Here is a 21,269-nt window from a genome sequence, read left to right on the forward strand (position 1 = left end):
TAATGTACTTTTGACCTACAGACTATCACATCATGGTAAAAAAAAATAGTGTCTTTGCTCACTAGATGTGAATACGTAATTGAGGGCGGTGAAATTTTCATGCATTAAGAAAAATTTTGCAAATGTACTGCAGCGTAAGTTTTTTTGTTTTTGCTGGATGATTCATTGCGGCATGTCAGAGCCTCATCTACATTAATACTGTACGTGATGTGCTACAAGTGAGTGTGGACTTTTGCTATTTTATAGTGACGCGCCCCTGGGCCTGTGTCGCGCTGCGTTGCACACGCGGGAGCTTACCCGGAGCCGGATCTCTTGAGGGTTGTAGTCTCGTGGCGGTGATCCGGTCCGTGCCCAGGGAGTCAGACTAAGTGGCGCTGTATCAGCGGTAGATGTTGGACGACTACGCCACCCGTTGAGTACAGCTAAGGAGCTGCTGCTGCAGGGCAGACCGCTGAGGCCGGTGGTAGGATTGTGCAGCGTGATAGTATAACCCCCAACGGGAGGGGTATGGCCTCAGGGCAGCCGACGTGGATGATGGGGGTAGCAGGAACCACTCGGAGATGGTACGGTGTAGTTCAGGGTCTTTACTGGTGACAAAGATAGACCCTCCCGGAGTACTGGCTAGCGATTGGGGCCTGGTCAGTCCTTGAGCAGATGGGATCTCCCCTGGCCAGGCGGAGTTGTAGGCCTCCCAAACTGACTGTACTCTTCTGGCTACCTTGCTAGAGGCGGGTATAAGTAGCCCACGTCCCTGAGTGTACCGTGTGGTGCTCACCCGTATGGCCGGTGACTCGGGGCCTTCTAGTAGCTTCCGCTCCACGACGGCGGTGCTGGTCCCACGCGTGTGACCGTGCCTTCGGGTTTCTGGGCCAGAGGACCTGCAATCCCCTGCCGGTCGGTTTCTGCTGCTGGATAGGAGTTAGTCCCCACAGCCTCGGACTCCGGGTCCAGTGAGAAATCTTCTCAGTCAGGGCGAGCTCTGCAGCTGCCAGCCCCTGACTCCTTGTTGCACTGCTCCTACAGAGCTCCTGTAGTTTCTTCCTATGCTGCTTCTCTTCTCTACTTCTTCTCTACACACTAACCCTGCCTCAGCCCTAGGTTTATATAGGGGAAGTTCTTCCCCTCCCAGGACTGGGCAGGAGGTGTGGCATGCATAGGATCCCTGACCAAGAGACCTCCCACCTGCTCTCAGACGTAATATCTCTATCACTGTGGCAACCAGACCCCTGGGGTGTCACATTCCCCCCTAGTGAAATTTAGTACTCCGGGACTAAACATATTTTTGGAAAAACATAACAAGGTATAAACCATAATAATACAATAAGAAAAACACATAAAGATGGTCACGGCGTGTTCGCAACCGGGTGCAGTTTTTGAAGAAAAACAAGGTGTCCATTTCACCAAAACAGGGAGACGTAACCAGGTAGGGGTCTGTCCTGCCCCGAGTCCTTAACAGTCTTTAGTCCGTCCTGGGTTACGCTCCAACTATGTACACAGGATTCCCGGTAAATCCACCAAAGACTCCTATAAACAACTAGAAACACATAATTATACACAAGCAACAAGAAAAACAGGTAACCACAAATAAAACAATTTATACACTTCAAATCCTCCAACGTGCGGGTAACTGGCCTCTAGTGGCCCTAGTGGACCTACGGAGCTGACTGTCTAGCCCTGAACTACAGGGTGTAGGAGCTGTCAAGGGTAAACTGGGCAGCTGTCTACCGGCTCCTTGGCTCACTAGGGGTACGGCAGGCTCACTATAAGCAGAGGGTTGATCCTCCTGTTCTGCTTGTGTGGAGTCTTCTGCCTCCTGGACCGGCTGCTCTTCCAGCTCTACCTGTCGCTCCGTAGGTGCTTGGGATGCTGGTTGGAGGAAGGTGAGTACGGGTACCACAACTGCGCCATTGACTTGAGTCCAAGACCGAGGGAAGTCTCCGAGCACAGTACTAACCATGTCTTCCCTTTCCTCTACGGGTCGATGGTCTTCTTGTTCCTCTTCAGGGTTCCGTAGCTGTTCGGGACACTTCTTCAGGTGATCCCGGGATACAATGGTCGTGGTTTCCCCTCCGTCTTTACTGATGGTACAGACCTTTGGGTTGTCGTGGCTTGAGGGCAGTACGGTGTACGGGTCCTTCTCCCACTGGTCGTCCAACTTGTGGAGCCGTCTTTTTCTCTTCAAGACCTGCTCTCCGGGTACCAGGGGAACAGCGGGAGCATACTGGTTGTAAGTTTTCTCTTGTCTTTCCCTAGCCTGACAGAGACTTCGCTCCACGCTCTCCTGTACTCTCCGGTACTGCTGCTGCCTCTCTGTGTCCCAGTCTGCTTCTGGTGAAGTGTCCTCGGGTGTCAGGACTCCCATTTCCAGGTCAACAGGTAACTTACCAGGTCTCGCCCTCATTAGGTAAGCCGGGGTACAGTTGGTGGAACCTACCGGGATGTGGTTGTATAGGTCCACCAGATCGGGCAGCTTCTCAGGCCACAGACTGCGTTCTTCCAGGGGCAACGTTTTCAGAAGATCCATTACCACCTGGTTCATTTTCTCACAAAGTCCATTAGTTTGCGGATGATAGGGTGTTGTCCTTATCTTCCGGCAGCCATACAGAGTGAAGAATTCTTGGAAGACCTCCGCTTCAAAGGCAGGTCCCTGGTCTGTCAACACTTGGTCCGGGTACCCGTGTGGACGGCAGAAATGCTGCTGGAAGGCTCTAGCTGCTGTTCGAGCTGTTAAGTCCTTGACGGGGACGACAACCAAGAACCGGGAGTAGTGATCCACGATGGTTAGTGCGTAGACGTAGCCACTTCTGCTTGGGGTCAGTTTTACATGATCCAAGGCTACCAGTTCCAACGGCTGCCGGGTGACGATGGACTGCAGGGGAGTCTTCTGGCTGGCACGGTCCTTCCTTCTTAGGTTGCACGGGCCACAGTCTCTGCACCACCTCTCGATGGTTCCCCTCATGCCTACCCAGTGGAACCGCTCGCGCAGCAGGAACTCCAGCTTCTTCCATCCGAAGTGTCCAGCCCCGTCGTGGTATGCCTCCATCACCATGGCTGCGTCTCTTCGTGGCACCACTACTTGCCAGATTAGTTCATGCGTCCGGGAGTTAACCATTCTGCGGCACAACTTCCCCTTGTAAAGGAACAGTCGACTCTTCTCAGCCCATAGTTGCTTGGCTTCCTCCGGAGCGTCTGGGTCAAGGCGAGCCTCTGGCCGAGTCAGCATCTCCTTCACCAGTCGGACGGCAGGGTCACTGTCTTGCGTTTCCTCCCAGTTGTAGTGAGGCAAGGGGTTAAACGTAGCGGCTTGCTTACTCCTTACCCGATGGGAATACTGGATAGTCCCATGACGGTGGAACGCGAGGAGTTCAACTTCCTCCAGTCCCTCTGGATCTTCTCCTACGTCCGGTAGGTTTGGCATCCTGGACAGGGCGTCCGCGTTGGTATTGGAGCGTCCTGCCCGGTATTTGATTGTGAACTCGTAGTTGGACAGACGGGCCATCCATCTCTGCTCTAGGGCACCGAGTCTTGCCGTGTCCAGGTGTGTCAACGGGTTGTTATCCGTGTACACGATGAACTGGGAAGAAGCGAGGTAGTGCTCAAAGCGTTCGGTGACTGCCCATACCACTGCCAGGAACTCTAGCTGAAATGAGCTGTAATTCTCAGGGTTTCTCTCGGTGGGTCGCAGTTTTCGGCTGGCGTAAGCGATTACTCGTTCTTTCCCCTGCTGGATCTGGGACAGCACGGCTCCTAGCCCGATGTTACTTGCGTCAGTTTAGAGGATAAAGGGCTGGCTGTAATCAGGGTACGCCAGGATTTCATCCCCCGTGAGGGCCATCTTCAGCTGGCGGAAGGACTCTTCTTCTAACTTCTCCCATCTGAAGGGTGGCTTCTGGTTCTTGGCCTTCCGGGACTGGCCTATCAGGAGGTCCTGCATAGGAGCTGCCTTTTTGGTGAAACCGGGGATGAATCTGCGGTAATAGCCTACCAACCCGAGGAACTGCCGCACTTCTTTTACACTGGAGGGACTTGGCCATTCCTTAATTGCGGTGATCTTATCAGGGTCGGGAGCCACTCCATCAGCGCTCACCACGTGTCCCAGGTACTGCACCTTTGGTTTCAGGAGGTGACACTTGGAGGGTTTCACCTTTAGGCCGTAGCTTGCCAGAGCTTCGAACACTTCCGCCAGGTGTTTCAGGTGGTCCTCATACGTCTTGGAATATACGATGACATCGTCCAGGTACAACAAGACCGTCTCGAAGTTTCTGTGGCCCAGACAGCACTCCATTAATCGTTGGAAGGTTCCTGGTGCGTTGCAGAGTCCGAACGGCATGCAGGTAAACTCACTAAGTCCCATCGGGGTGGTGAATGCGGTCTTCTCCCGGTCCGCCTCTGCTACAGGAACCTGCCAGTACCCACTAGTGAGATCCAAGGTAGAGAAGAAGTTAGCAGATCTTAAAGCAGCCAAAGACTCCTCTATCCTTGGTAAGGGGTACGCATCCTTGTGTGTGATACGGTTGATTTTCCGGTAATCTACACACATCCTCATGGTGTTGTCTTTCTTTTTGACTAAGACTAGTGGAGCTGCCCAGGGGCTACAGCTATCCCTGATCACCCCAGCCTCCTTCATGTCTCTAAGCATCCCCTTGGCGTGTTGGTAGTGTGCAGGGGGTACGGGTCGATACCTCTCTTTTATGGGAGGATGGTCTCCCGTGGGGATGTGGTGTTCTACCCCCTTGACTCGCCCGAAGTCTAACGGGTGTTTACTAAACACTCTCTCGTACTCTTGAACCACCCGATAGACTCCCTGTTTCTGGTGTGAGGGAGTGGAGTCAGTACCCAAATGTAGTTGCTGACACCAGTCCTCCATCGTTTTCTTAGAGCCGTTACCTTCCTCCGGGGAAGATGGAGGCAAGGGTTCTACGGACTGTATGGAATCTTGATTGATGGTATACAATTTGGCTAGCGTGGCATACCGGGGCAGGTACACTTCCCTCTTCCCGATATTTATTATGCGAACGGGCACCCTCCCATGGCGTACATTGACCACCCCCCGTGCTGTCAAAATGGTGGGCCTACTGTCTGAGTAAACTGGTTCTACCATTGCCTGGTAATCTCTACCTCTCAGACCAATAGCTGCCCGGCACCAAATCATCATTTCACTTTTCGGGGGCATGGCAATAGGGAAAGGGTCACACATTCGCACGCTACCAATCTCACCACCGGAGAGTTCTAGCTGTTGCCGTCGCATCAGTGCCCGGATCTCTTTCTGGAGCACTCGCTGCTGGCCGGAGCTGGCGTTCTTGGCAACCTGCTGTAAAAGGAAAATCACCTCTGCAAGACAATTTTCAATTACATTAGTTCCTAGAGTTATCTTTGGGTGACTCTCGTGTTTGTCAATGTCTACAATGATCAGTCCCTGTGCTGCCAATTCGACTCTACCGATTTTAATGGTCACCTCTTTAAATCCAATCTGTGGCACGGGCTGACCATTGCTGGCGATGATACTCAAGTCGTTGTCAGGGTAGCGGGTGATATCCGAGTCATTCCAGTACTGCTTGAAGAGCACGTACGGGATGGTGGTGACCTGTGACCCGGTGTCCAGCAGGGCACTCATAGGAATGCCATCCAGTACCACGGGTAAGACTGGACGTCCTCCCACATATTTGTCGCGCCAGTTCGATGGGCCTGGTGATCTTTTTCCTGGGGGTTGGCCCTCTACCCCAGGTTGTGCCAGTTTAAAGGACAGTACCTTGCCATATGTCCGGGTTGATTGCAACGGCGGCAGATGGGTCGTCCGTCCTCGTTGTATCGGTCGCTGGGTCTTCCTCTGGCCGGTGGGGTCCTCCTTGGTCGACGCCACAGGATGTCCTCCGGTCCGGATGCCAGCTGGATCTTCCCTGGAGTGGAAACCTGTAAAGACTGCACAGTTCGGGTTAGCGCAGCAACGCTTTTAGCTAGCTCTTGGACCTGATGGTGCAGGTCTGGAGCCGGGTCATTGTTCAAAGCCTGCGCATCAGCTCCCACAGGCCCTGCCGACAAGGGCGCCGCCTCCTGGTGGTAAGTGGTAGTGGGGCGTCTGTGGGTCACAACGCCACCTGGTGCCGGTTCTCGAAGCACCCGGATGGCTCTGTCCTTGAACTGTGCAAATCCCAGATGAGGGTCCTGTAAGGCCATTGCCCGCAACTGGGTTCGGTGGGCATTGCAATATAAACCCTCTATAAATTGTTCAGTCAACAGCCTGTCCTCGTCTCCCACGCCGTCAGGGTCGGTCTGCTTAATGGCTCTCAGGGCCTCTTGTAGGTTTAGGGCATAGTCCCTTATACTCTCATGTGCCCGCTGTTTGCACCCGTAGAATCTAAGCTTGATCTCGGCTGAGGTGCGGGTATCAAAGGTGTCCCTCAGCCGGGTTAGTATCCCTGCGACAGTCCTCCCCCCAGGTGGCCAGGACTTTACCTCCCTTTGGGCTGCCCCGGTTAATTGGGCCACCAGGATGCTCACTTTTTGCTCTTCTGTGAGGGGGTACACCTGGAAGAGGCTATCCAGCTTTTCTCTAAAGTCATGCAGGGTATGTGACTCCCCCGAGTACTGGGGTAGCCAGGCTGCCCCCGGGATATAGGGCATGGTGAAAGGCATGACCGCCACAGCGGTGGCGCTGGCGGGGGTTGAAGCGGTGAAGCTCTCCTCCGTATCCGACATCCTTCTCCCCCCTAGTGGACCGTGGCCTACCTTGCGATGATCCTCTTCCGTAGGCCGCGGCTCCGCAGTGGATCGTCAGGGTTGAGGACCTTCCGTCGCGCTCCTGTGACGTCGGCGTCTGCTGGGCTCCTTCCAGGACCTTACGCAACGTCCGGACGTGAGGCGGGGCTTCAGTTCTCGCGCGCTTTCGGAGTCCACGCCCCTCTTCTTCCCGCGCGGCGTCCTCAAGATGGCGTCCAATGGCGGGAAAACTCGACGTATGGCGGGAAGAAGGCTGAAGATGGCGCCGGATGGCGGGAAAACTCCACCGATGGCGGGAAGGAAGCGGAAGATGGCGCCGGATGGCGGGAATCTTCACCACAGGTAAGTTTGAACAGTCTTTTTCAGGCACGCAGTACCCGGTGGTTGCGGGCACGAGATCCTGCCGACTACGCCAAAAGTTGACGCGCCCCTGGGCATGTGTCGCGCTGCGTTGCGCACGCGGGAGCTTACCCGGAGCCGGATCTCTTGAGGGTTGTAGTCTCGTGGCGGTGATCTGGTCCGTGCCCAGGGAGTCAGACTAAGTGGCGCTGTATCAGCGGTAGATGTTGGACGACTACGCCACCCGTTGAGTACAGCTAAGGAGCTGCTGCTGCAGGGCAGACCGCTGAGGCCGGTGGTAGGATTGTGCAGCGTGATAGTATAACCCTCAACGGGAGGGGTATGGCCTCAGGGCAGCCGACGTGGATGATGGGGGTAGCAGGAACCACTCGGAGACGGTACGGTGTAGTTCAGGGTCTTTACTGGTGACAAAGATAGACCCTCCCGGAGTACTGGCTAGCGATTGGGGCCTGTCAGTCCTTGAGCAGATGGGATCTCCCCTGGCCAGGCGGAGTTGTAGGCCTCCCAAACTGACTGTACTCTTCTGGCTACCTTGCTAGAGGCGGGTATAAGTAGCCCACGTCCCTGAGTGTACCGTGTGGTGCTCACCCGTATGGCCGGTGACTCGGGGCCTTCTAGTAGCTTCCGCTCCACGACGGCGGTGCTGGTCCCACGCGTGTGACCGTGCCTTCGGGTTTCTGGGCCAGAGGACCTGCAATCCCCTGCCGGTCGGTTTCTGCTGCTGGATAGGAGTTAGTCCCCACAGCCTCGGACTCCGGGTCCAGTGAGAAATCTTCTCAGTCAGGGCGAGCTCTGCAGCTGCCAGCCCCTGACTCCTTGTTGCACTGCTCCTACAGAGCTCCTGTAGTTTCTTCCTATGCTGCTTCTCTTCTCTACTTCTTCTCTACACACTAACCCTGCCTCAGCCCTAGGTTTATATAGGGGAAGTTCTTCCCCTCCCAGGACTGGGCAGGAGGTGTGGCATGCATAGGATCCCTGACCAAGAGACCTCCCACCTGCTCTCAGACGTAATATCTCTATCACTGTGGCAACCAGACCCCTGGGGTGTCACAATAGATCATATCCCAAACATATATTTATTTAATAAAATGTTTAATAATGAAAGATATAATTGTACTTTTATTATGTTCTCTACATCAGGGGTCAAGATAAGAAGAGAACAGAATAGATTCTCAACCGGAAGCCTAAAATATGGGTAGAAGCAAATAAAAGAAGTAAATAATAACAGACGGTTCCATGTATGGTGTGTTCTTACTTTTACATCAGGTGATTTTGTAACCCTGCTATTAAAGGGATTGTCCAAGATCAGGCAAACTTAGGGCAGAGGCAGATATACAATGATGTACAAATATCACAGCGTCATAGTTGTTATTACGCTTCTACCCTTTGGTTTTTCACTGATCGATGTCGGTCTCAGCAATCATCACTCAGATCCCCACCAATCACATCTTCTGACATCTTCACACGCTTCGAGAACTGACACAATAACCCTTTAAGGACTAGGGAACTAAAAATGACCTGGGAATATGATTGTATGATTGTACAGGTCAGCCCGATTACGGTGATACCAAAATACCACCACTAATTGGAAGTTTTCTGTGTACACTATGCAGAGGCAGAAAGCTGCCAATCAGCGATGTGGGCAGGGTTACACAGAGCATTCAGAGAACTGGTAGTTCTGCAGCAGATAAAACAGGGATTTTATCAAACCTACAGCAACTAGCAAAGTAATTGATACATTGTTGGAATCCGGTTCTCTGCCCCTACATCATTCTGCTCTCAGATAGGGGAGCAAAAACCTTTCAAGTCTAACAAAAAATTAATTTTAAATGATATCTGCCAGCAGGAAGAAGTCACTAAAACTATTTATATGTGCATGTAGCTCTTTCAAAGACAAGTTCAGCAATACCTTTACATGGCCAGTCCATTCCTCCTTTGACTGACAGCCTCTATGCTGAGTGACTTCAAGTAAAGGAGCCGAGCCGTCGGTCAAGCAGGAGGAGGCCCGGCTGGGCGGGGAATAGAGCTGGAGTGACGGAGGCTTCAGATCTACAAATAGTTTTTTATTTGCATATAAATTTAAACACTGATTTGTCAGTAATGGAAGAACGGACTGGCCATGTAAAGCTATTGCTTTATGTGTATGTGTTGCTACATGTGTATAAACATAATTTTGGGGTTTGAAATCCCGTTGGCAGATTCCATTAAATATCAGTTGGGTAAAAACTTTCATATTATAAGATTATTCTAATGTAGCAATAAGTAAGTACACCAGCCTCAAGGCCTAAGAGATCTATTTGGTAATTTATGCTGTTTGTCTTTTGAAATCTGGTGACGGGCCGCTTTTATCAATGTTTTGCAAAGAGCAAATCTTGCAGAGTTTGTGACTTTTTTTTAAAGATGTTCACAATGTTTTATACAGTCCGGAAAACAAAGAAAAAAATGAAGCTGCCATAAAGATTAGATATTTAGTCAGCAAGGTAATGTGTGCTAGTAAAACATGCCTGCCCCCTGGCATTGTAGGATGAAACAAGGATCAGACAAATACAATTTTTACCTGTTCAACCTGTTGGTACCCATTGAGACAAGCCATATCAGAGATGTCTGATGGCAGCTGGTCCCCCCCTTCACCATAAAAATAAAATGGTCTTATTGGGGGGAGTGGATAAGAGCTGTTGGTTAACTGACTTTCTGTATGACAGCTACGTGTCGCATGTGGTCACCCTTGAGGCAATTTTTTTAACTTCGAGGGAACCTGTCACCTCCATTTCCTGCAGATATAGGGTTAATCACCACCTTACGGAAAGCCGGAGAGGTGTACACTTAGCGACTACAGTCACTGCTCAGTACACAGTGAGTTGTGGCTATAAGCACGCCCCGGCACTTTGATTGACAGCTTGCTCTGTTTAACATCCCTGGTGGCGTGCTAGCATGGCTTACCATCTCCTACCATGCAAGACCGCAATTTTACCTATCAGGCCAGGCTGCACACTTTGCTCCAGTACCTGCTGTTTGTATGTCTCTTGTCTGCTGGCTTAGGGCGTCGGCGCTGTTGCTTCCTGATTCTTAAAGCTACAGTGTGCGCAGTCCTAATGCGTCCCCAGCCTATTGCTGTGAGTCACTGGATACTTAAACCCCCTCCATCCAGTAGGAGGTGCCTGAGCAACACTTTCATTCAGTGTGTTCTGTGCAACTGAGTTGCCAGGTCCCGTCCTGTATCTTGTCTGTTTCCACCCCTGGGGGCTGTATACCCAGGCCTGTTACCTATCTGTGACTTCTAGTCTGTTTCCGCCACCCTGGGGGCTGAGTTCCCCGGCTCGTTCCTGTATCTTGTTCCTGGTTCAGTTCTGTCTGAACAGTGTCCTAGCCCGTTACCTGTTTGTCTCTATGTCCGAACCTTCCCTTTTCCTGCAGTGTCTGAACCTGCACCTAATTCCTACTCGTTGTCTCTGTACTTCTGTTTGTGAGTTTTGTGTCCACTCGCTACTTCATTGTAAGTACCTTGGGTGTATCTGGTTCTGCTTGTCCCCTTTCCCTGCCTCCGTATCTACCTCCTGTGTTCTAACCATCTTCCATGTGAACAAAGCCCTGTCCTGTCTGCCAGCACCTTCTGCTCTGTTCTGCTCTGCTTGTTCACTGCACCTGCGGTTCCGTTCTGCTCTGCTTGTTCACCGCACCTGCAGTTCCGCTCTGCTCTGCTTGTTCACCGCACCTGCGGTTCCGTTCTGCTCTGCTTGTTCACCGCACCTGCGGTTCCGCTCTGCTCTGCTTGTTCACCGCACCTGCGGTTTTGCTCTGCTCTGCTGGTTCACCGCACCTGCGGTTTTGCTCCGCTCTGCTTGTTCACCGCACCTGCGGTTTTGCTCCGCTCTGCTTGTTCACCGCACCTGCGGTTTTGCTCCGCTCTGCTTGTTCACCGCACCTGTGGTTTTCCTTCACTCTGCTTGTTCACCGCACCTGCGGTTTTGCTCCGCTCTGCTTGTTCACCGCACCTGCGGTTTTGCTCCGCTCTGCTTGTTCACCGCACCTGCGGTTTCGCCCTGCTATGTTTGTTCACCTCTTCGGTGGTTCTCCTCTGTTTGTTCACCGCACTGGCGGTTTCGCTCTGCTCTGCTGTCCACCGCACCCGTGGCTCCGTTCCGGTGTCCCAGTCTGTACTGGTCCCTATCCTGCCTGCATTCCTACCTGCCAGTACCCGCCTGTCTGCATACCAGCCGTGCCTGCCAGTGCCCTCCTGTCTGCATGCCAGCCATGCCTGCCAGTGCCCACCTGTCTGCATACCAGCCGTGCCTGCCAATACCCACCTGTCTTCATACCAGCCGTGCCAGCCAGTACCCACCTGTCTGTATGCTAGCCTAACCTGCCTGTTCCTGCATTCCCCAGTGTGGGTCAACAACTGTGACCGGGGTCTGACCTGGAGTAGCACCTGGTCCCTCTGCTCGGTTCCTCCCTGGTTCACGCAGTCGACTGAGCCGCCGTGTGACCTTGGTCGGACTGAGTTGATACTTAGTTACGCCCCTCCAGGCACTCCTCGGTTCATGGTCCAGTGGGATCACTAACCACGCTCACGCCAGTCAGTCCGGGCGTGAGCGTAACACTCTGCACAGATGCATTGCAGATGCAGCATTGTAGCACTGTTTACCTGCAAATTGTATATTTGCAGCCAAGGATGTTTTACCCTGGAATGCTGTGGAGTTTCAGACTAAACATAATTTGAAAAGCTGGCTGGGGACTATGCACATCACGAGGCGAGAAGACCACGATGTCTGATTTCACACACTCCTGCACTGATTAGAAACTTTTCACCATTATATTAAACAGTCCAGATTTCTGCTGGCAGTGCAGGGGTTAATCTGTTCATTTGAGAGCTTCTGGAGCTTTCCTGCTTTAATGGTCTCAGCTGTTCAGTGTTGGCCACTCCACTCTCCTATATATAGTCCCCTCTGAGAATCAGGATTGCCAGTGTTAGTTTCATATTGCCTGGTTCTGGAGATGGAGGTGTTGGTTGCTTGAGGAGGCGTTTAAAGTGTTGTTCTATAGACTGTTGCTTGGTGATTTGTCTGTGTGCATATCCTCATCCTCTCCTATTTGGTTTTTCCTCCCCTTTACTTCCCAGTGTTCCACTCTGTTGTCTGTGAGTGCATATTTGTATGACTGGTATTTTCATTTATCCCTGCATGTCTTCCCTTGTTAGTCTGGTTTGTGTATTCTTATACACTACTATTCCCCACTTCACTGGGTGGAGGAGGGCACAGATAAGGGCTGATTTAGGAGCTTAGCAAGGCACGTGACCCCGGTGTCTGTACCATTAGAAGTAATCCAGGGAGCAGGGACAGACTAAGGTGCCCCTAGCTTTAGGGATAGGGAAAAAGCCCCTAGTCTAGAGATATCAAGCAACAGTGTAGTGACAATACATCTCAGATGACTAGTCCAAGGAAGATCCAAGGCCACCTTCTCCTCACTCCAGTTAGCGGATAGGTCTTTCCCTATGTGTGTACATACAGAGATACCTGTCAGTTAGCCATGGGGTGAAAGGCAGGGAGAAAGATCCCGGGTTCAACATCAGACTAGTCAGCTGAGACACACAGCACCCAGACAGTTTTTCAAAGTATGTTTCAGAGTAAAACATACCCTGCGGCAACTGCGCAACCAGTGTCTGTTGTAGGCTGCCTCTGATTTGGGCATCATGAATCTACAGTAATGACAAATTGCCTTATTATATAGCTGTAGGCTTTTGGCCCGGGAGAGACATGTTTGATAAATATTAGGTTTAGGGTCCTTATCATGGCTGGCGGGCTCTCATGAATTGGCCAATTTGTTCTCTAAGCACCTTCATTTTATAACTATATTCTATATAGCAGTAATGGAGCCCAAATCTCATATATTCAGTGTTTGCATAAATACATCTTAGCATTTACAGGGTGCTGCTGTATTCTCTTGTTTGTATATCATGCAGTCATAGCAGATTGCACCTGTTCACATTTCCTTTATTCTGTTCCAAGGTGCAGGTCAGTTTTTTTTTAATATATGTTAATATTATACTTGAATATGTTAAACATATATTTATTTATTTAAATATATATTTATATATACAGTTATATGAAAAAGTTTGGGCACCCCTATTAATCTTAAGCTTAATGTTTTATAAAAATTGGTGTTTTTGCAACAGCTATTTCAGTTTGATATATGTAATAACTGTTGGACACAGTAATGTTTCTGCCTTGAAATGAGGTTTATTGTACAAACAGAAAATGTGCAATCTGCATTCAAACAAAATTTGACAGGTGCATAAGTATGGGCACCTCACCAGAAAAGTGACATTAATATTTAGTAGAACCTCCTTTTGCAAAAATAACAGCCTCTAGTCGCTTCCTGTAGCTTTTAATGAGTTCCTGGATCCTGGATGAAGGTATTTTTGACCATTCCTCTTTACAAAACAATTCCAGTTCAGTTAAGTTTGATGGTCGCCGAGCATGGACAGCCCTCTTCAAATGATCCCACAGATGTTCAATGATATTCAGGTCTGGGGACTGGGATGGCCATTCCAGAACATTGTAATTGTTCCTCTGCATGAATGCCTGAGTAGATTTGGAGCGGTGTTTTGGATCATTGTCTTGCTGAAAGATCCATCCCCTGCGTAACTTCAACTTTATCACTGATTCTTGAACATTATTGTCAAGAATCTGCTGATACTGAGTGGAATCCATGCGTCCCTCAACTTTAACAAGATTCCCGGTGCCGGCATTGGCCACATAGCCCCAAAGCATGATGGAACCTCCACCAAATTTTACTGTGGGTAGCAAGTGTTTTCCTTGGAATGCTGTGTTTTTTTGCCGCCATGCATAACGCCTTTTTGTATGACCAAACAACTCAATCTTGGTTTCATCAGTCCACAGGACCTTCTTCCAAAAAGAAATTGGCTTCTCCAAATGTGCTTTTGCATACCTCAGCCGACTCAGTTTGTGGCGTGCTTGCAGAAACGGCTTCTTTCGCATCACTCTCCCATACAGCTTCTCCTTGTGCAAAGTGTGTTGTATAGTTGACCGATGCACAGTGACACCATCTGCAGCAAGTTGATGCTGCAGCTCTCTGGAGGTGGTCTGAGGATTGTCCTTGACTGATCTCACCATTCTTCTTCTCTGCCTTTCTGATGTTTTTCTTGGCCTGCCACTTCTGACCTTAACAAGAACTGTCCCTGTGTTCTTCCATTTCCTTACTATGTTCCTCACAGTGGAAACTGACAGGTTAAATCTCTGAGACAGCTTTTTGTATCCTTCCCCTGAACAACTATGTTGAATAATCTTTGTTTTCAGATCATTTGACAGTTGTTTTGAGGAGCCCATGATGCCACTCTTCAGAGGAGATTCAAACAGGAGAACAACTTGCAAGTGGCCACTTTAAGTAGCTTTTCTCATGATTGCATACACCTGGCTATGAAGTTCAACGCTCAATGAGGTTATAAAACTAAAAAAAGTGCTTTAGTAAGTCAGTAAAAAGTAGGTAGGAGTATTTAAAACAAGAAAATGATAAGGGTGCCCATACTTATGCACCTGTCAAATTTTGTTTGAATGCAGATTGCACATTTTCTGTTAGTACAATAAACCTCATTTCAAGGCAGAAACATTACTGTGTCCAACAGTTATTACATATATCAAACTGAAATAGCTGTTGCAAAAACACCAATTTTTATAAAACATTAAGCTTAAGATTAATAGGGGTGCCCAAACTTTTTCATATAACTGTATTTATTGTAAGGCGGTGGTGTTCACACCGTGCAGTAACTGAGGCAGTGACCCAAGCAAGTCCAACATAAGCAGCTTTTATTCAGCAACTCACTGGTAAAACAGAAAGTCCTCCGGTTCGCAGCCAGGTTAACATAAGTCCATAAACAACAGTTGCCATGGGCAACGGCTGCGCCGGGACGCTCAGAGCCTGCTGGGTGCACAGCCTTCTCAGGCGTGGGTTCAGCTACACACAGGCCCGCCGAGCTTTCCTGCTATGTTCCTAGCAGGTCCCAACACTGAACAATACTAATCCTTAATGCAGGGTTTTCAAAGGACCTGTGGCAAGAGCCACTGGAAAACCCGGGTTGGAGGGAGGAGGCCGCCCCACTGCCTTCCTGTAGCCTCCTCCAAGAAATGAAGGCCCTGCCGGGTTTTACTTAATCTGCCTTACCCAGATGGCCTGACCAGGTCAATGCTCATCTTCATTCCTGCACTGCAGCCGCAGCTGTGTCTGTGACTGCAATGCACTTCAATGGGTTTAATAGGTCTCTGTACACATTCTGGGGGATATATAACGTCCCTCGTATATGATCCCAGTCACTGCCTCACAATATATATATTTTGTTATGGTCAAAACAGTGATTGAAGTTCATATGTAAGACTATTTTAACAATGTCGACTGCAACTTTCACTTTGTGCAGTGATGATAAATGCAACATTTCAGGAATGAGCTTATTGATTTATCAAGTTCAGAACTAGAACGAGGGGTAAACAGAGAATATGAACTTGTAGGGCTCCATGAAGGGAATAAAATTGACTATGGACTTTTCAGTTCACTTTTATCCACGAGCAGTGGGTTTCAATACCCAATACTTAGTAGTTTTTACAGATGCTCGTCTAGGTGCAAAATGTGTACTGTAATGTGTTATCTGTAATGTGCTCCCTCTACAGTATTAATAATAAATAAGCTTTTATTTATATAGCAACAACATATTCTGCTGTGCTTTACAATTCAGACATTATGGGCACTGTCTCCATTGGGGCTCACAATCTAGATTCTCTATCTGTATGTCTGTGGAGTTTGGGAGGAAACCCACACAAACATGGGGAGAACATACAAACTCCTTGCAGATGTTGTCCTTGGTGGGATTTGAACCCAGAACCCCAGCACTACAAGGCTGCAGTGCTAACCACTGAGCCACCATGCTGCCCTACATATGCTATATACAGTTATTATTGTCCTGTTAAATGTAATCACATCAGGCAATCTGAGCCCCCAAACTTTTTAATTTCTGGATCATTAGACACAAACTGTATATCTTTCTACATTATTTGTAATCTGGTGTTATTGCTGTCTGCTGACAATCTGATAGATTAAGGAAAATCCACACTGAAAAATCTGCTTAAACCACATGGCCCATATAAACGTAACCTTCATTTATAGAGTTAAGAAAAGGTTTTTGTTGCATTTATTAACATTCTCATTAATGTAATTAATGATTAATGTTATATATATAATCAATGATTATTCTAGCAGCGTGGTGACGTTAGAACAGACCATGTGGAACATAAATGATGCACATTTTTAAACAATACACCTGCACCTTGTTGTAATCAATTATTATAGTTTATATTGAGTAGCATGGGTTTATAGTCACAGTATCACATCACCCATATTGCCAATTTAGTCCTCGTCTCTTAAGTGCCAAAATACATTCTATACCACTACTCCAACTAAATATAATCATTTGTACATTCTTTCCTCCATAAACATTAATGACAAAATTACTGGAAAAGTATAGCGGGAAGTAGCAGACAATTATCTGGTGAAAAAGTTTCGCTTTATTAGACAAATGTTTCAGGAAAAACTGATGTCACTGGAAACAAAACTGATCCCCATAAGAAAGTATGAGATCAGATAGATGGACAAATCTAAGTATTGTATAGAAGAATAAAAATGAAGTACTTCCATGCTTATGTTATAGCAACAAGAAAAACAATAATGCAGACACTATTACATTATACTGTGTGTACATATATATATATACAGTATATATAGCCATCTTTTCCAACACTGCCATACACAGGAACACTTGGCTTGGCTGACTTTTATCTGATATGTATGGGGGCCTTCACAGATAACATTTAATAGATAGCTAGATATATGGATAGATGGAAATGACTCTTACTGTGGTGTTAAGCAATAATGATATGTTTTTTTAAATTTATTTATTTACTATACTTCCTTATATAGCGCCATCATATTCTGCATCGATTTACAGACATTATCATGGCTGTCCCCATTAGAGCTCACAATCTAGATTCCATATCAGTCTTTGGAGTGTGGGAGGAAACCCACGCAAACACGGGGAGAACATACAAACTCCTTACAGATATTGTCCTTTGCGGTATACGTACCCAGGACACCAGCGCTGCAAAGCAACAGTGCTAACCACTGAGCCACCATTTCCCTACTATAAAATTGTAATAATTGTGTCACGTCCCTGGTGTCAATAATGCACAAATGGACAATGGTATTTTGAGCTTCAAACATCTGGGCAGACACCTGCGGGGAGGCGAAAAGAAAATATGATTTCTAACTCACTTGCAGGGGAAAACTTGTGTGTTTTAGCATTAAAAGCAGGGGCGGAACTACCGCCCGTGCAGCCGGTTCATTGAACGGGGGCCCCGAGGGAGAGGGGGCCCCTTCAGCCTCCAGCAGGGCCGCCATCAGGGCATGACTGCCCTGACTCCAGTATGGGGCCCAGCCGGTAGGGGCCCCCTTGGGGGCCCCCCTCTTGTGTGTCTCTCTCCTCATGGGGCCCCCGGCCCCATGCTAAGCGCCGGGGCCGGAACATCTCTGTCATGATTTCTCTGACTTCCGGTCATGTGACGGCACCGTCACATGACCGGAAGTCAGGAGAACCTGGTGTCATCGATTTGGACGAGGATTCTGCAGGGATCGCATGGGGGTAAGTATAACAAGTTTTTTTTTTTTTTTTTAAATACAATTTACTAGGAGTGGGGGGAATGGGAGGTGCACATGTGGGGGAGGGGAATGAGAGAGGTGCACATGTGGGGGAGGGGGATGAGAGAGGTGCACATGTGGGGGAGGGGGATGAGAGGTGTGCACATGTGGGGGAGGGGAATGAGAGAGGTGCACATGTGGGGGAGGGGGATGAGAGAGGTGCACATGTGGGGGAGGGGGATGAGAGAGGTGCACATGTGGGGGAGGGGGATGAGAGAGGTGCACATGTGGGGGAGGGGGATGAGAGATGTGCACATGGGGGGGATGAGAGAGGGGCACATGTGGGGGAGGGGAATGAGAGAGGTGCACATGTGGGGGAGGGGGATGAGAGAGGTGCACATGTGGGGGAGGGGGATGAGAGAGGTGCACATGTGGGGGAGGGGGATGAGAGAGGTGCACATGTGGGGGAGGGGGATGAGAGAGGTGCACATGTGGGGGAGGGGGATGAGAGAGGTGCACATGTGGGGGAGGGGGATGAGAGAGGTGCACATGTGGGGGAGGGGGAATGAGAGAGGTGCACATGTGGGGGAGGGGGATGAGAGAGGTGCACATGTGGGGGAGGGGGATGAGAGAGGTGCACATGTGGGGGAGGGGGATGAGAGAGGTGCACATGTGGGGGAGGGGGATGAGAGAGGTGCACATGTGGGGGAGGGGGATGAGAGAGGGGCACATGTGGGGGAGGGGGATGAGAGATGTGCACATGGGGGGGTGAGAGCTGCACATGGGGGAATTGGGAGAAAATGAGCTGCACATGGGGGAATTGGGAGTAGGGGGATAATGAGCTGCACATAATGAATGTGGGGTGGGGGACAGTAAATGATGATGGGGTGGGGAGAGCAGGACATGATATAATGAATTGGGGCAGGGGGTGCATGTAAATAATGAATGCGGGGAGCAGGAAGTATAGAGTAGGGGGCGTTGCGGATGCAGGAGTGTAACTGGTAACAAATTGGCGGAAAGAGTAGAGGTTCTAATTAAATTATATATTAAGTGCCTATTTACAGTTAATGGGGGCACCGTGGTGGATTACAATTTATATTTGGAATGGTAGGTTGTATAATAACTAACCATATATTGATGGTGGATACACGTCTGTATTCAGCTGCGTAATGTAGAAGTTGGGGAATGTGCTCTAGATAACTGTGTTATTTTATGCAGAGACGAGTCCTGGCTGGAAGACGTAATGGCGGTCTGTGCTGGATGAAGGAGAAAAGCGTAGCTGAAGGACTTCACCTAGAGACGTCACCAGTGAGTCAGTGTATTACATGTACACTTACACTATATACTATGTACCGGGCTCCTGTGTATAATGTCACTGGTGATCACTGTATTACCTGTACACTGACACTATATACAGAGCTCCTGTGTATAATGTCACTGATGATCACTGTATTACCTGTACACTGACACTATATACAGAGCTCCTGTGTATAATGTCACTGGTGATCACTAGATTACCTGGACACTTACATTATACATACCATGTATAGAGCTCCCGTGCATAATGACACTTATGGTAATATTAGTAATGTGGTGGTAATATTAGTAATGTGGTGGTAATATGTGGTCTGGTCATGGTGTGGCAGTTTTTCCCCCTTCTGTGTGGTATTATTCGGTCACTATGTTGTGGTAATATGTGGTCTGGTCATGGTGTGGCAGTATTCCCTGTATGTGGTATTATTGGTCATTTTTAAAAAAAAATGTATATGACACATTCCCTTAAAGAAAACTAAATAAAAATATATCTAAAAAGAGTATTGGATATTTTAAGAAAATTTTAATAGGTTAGAGTAGGGCCCTGCCAGAAGAGTCTACCTTATCGTGGTGGCGGCTTTAAAAATCTTTTGGCCAAAACAAAAGCTGATGGCTATGCATGTGGCACCGTCTGGTGGCAGCGACGTGGACGAGCGCCAGGATTCTGCAGGGATCGCATGGGGGTAAGTATAACAAGTTTTATTTGTTTTAAATACAAGTAGTTAACTAGGAGTGGGGGGGATGAGAGATGCACATGGGGGGGGATGAGAGATGCACATGGGGGGGATGAGAGATGCACATGGGGGGGATGGGAGATGCACATGGGGGGGATGAGAGCTGCACATGGGGGGGGATGAGAGCTGCACATGGGGGGGATGAGAGCTGCACATGGGGGGGATGAGAGCTGCACATGGGGGGGCGAGAGATGCACATGGGGGGGGGTTATGTTTAGATAACTTTGTTGCCTTATGAAGCGCAGGGGGGGGGGGGCCCAAAAAATTTCTTGCACAGGGGCCCACTACAGTCTGTGTCCGCCCCTGATTAAAAGATTACTAAAGCAGACAAGTATAATCATTATGATATCATGGATAGATAGATAGCACAATTTTCATGAACTGAAAAGATCAATGTCTAACTGAATTGTTGCTTTGGAATATGGATAAATAAAGTAACCCCTCTTTTTTCACCTGAAAATTTGGAGAGCTGCCGCTATTAGATAGATAATAGATAGATAGATAAGTAGATAATTGAATAAATAGATAGATAGATAATAGATAGATGCTAAATAAATAGATAGATAATTTGATAAATAGATTATAGATAATAGATAATAGATAGATAATAGATGATAGATATATAATAGATGATAGATAAATAGATAGATAATTAGATAAATAGATAGATTATAGATAATAGATATATAATAGATGATAGATAAGTAGATAGACAGATAGATAATTAGATCTAGATTTAGTAATTTGTCACCAAACATCCATTTTATTAGATCCAGATTCCCAGGTGCAGACCACTGCAAATTCCAAGACAGATACCCAGAAACCCCACATGTGGCTGTCAGTCCTCTCTTGCGTGTGACAGATACATACTTATATAATTGTATTACACATCTAGTTCTATTTTATCACTCATCATCTCTGTGTCCTTAGAGTGTAAGCAGGAAATCTACTTACTGATCCCAGAGGAGGGAGGGCTGTGTCTTCTCTCTGATGCTCTTAGCACCCTTTTATCAATGTCTTGTCCTTTCGCGCTCCCTGTCAGTGAGCTTTGGTGTAGAGTTTAGTGAGGACAGTGCATAAAAATGACTTAAGAAAGAGAACAGGAACAATCATTTGCTTCTCTTCTCCTTTTTCAGATGAGTACCTTCGGAAAGAAGGAAGGAAGGGAGGAGAGAGGAAGTCAACAACCCTATGTTTTCCTGAAAAAGAATAAGGAAACGGCAGATAGACATCTATTTCTTCTATAAAAAATTTGGCTGAAGAGAAGTGAGAAGGAATTCCAGTGACATTCCAGTCTTGACGGCTGCGGAGGAGCTCAGTGGAGCTGACATGACAGTTGTATGGTGGGAATTTTCCCATGGAATGACATCTCTATGTATAATTAGGGCCTTGACATACAATGGCCACACCTGGAGAGCCACAGAAACAAGATCGTACATATAGCCTACATGG

The 21,269-nt window shown here is 48.3% G+C and overlaps 1 protein-coding gene across 1 annotated transcript in view; it reads right to left on the reverse strand.

Annotated features, from left to right (window-relative positions):
* The window catches only part of ZNF366 (zinc finger protein 366), a 73,307-nt gene extending 52,336 nt beyond the window's left edge, over positions 1 to 20,971 (reverse strand). The window contains exon 1 of the mRNA XM_073655034.1: positions 20,772 to 20,971. The gene's annotated coding sequence lies outside the window, so the exon portion shown is untranslated. The remainder of the gene's footprint in view (positions 1 to 20,771) is intronic.
* Between the last annotated feature and the right edge of the window lie 298 nt (positions 20,972 to 21,269).

The sequence above is a fragment of the Phyllobates terribilis genome, unplaced genomic scaffold (assembly GCF_046119375.1).
Source record: "Phyllobates terribilis strain yellow unplaced genomic scaffold, ASM4611937v1 Scaffold_1__5_contigs__length_1240528914, whole genome shotgun sequence".
Lineage (NCBI taxonomy): Eukaryota > Metazoa > Chordata > Amphibia > Anura > Dendrobatidae > Phyllobates > Phyllobates terribilis.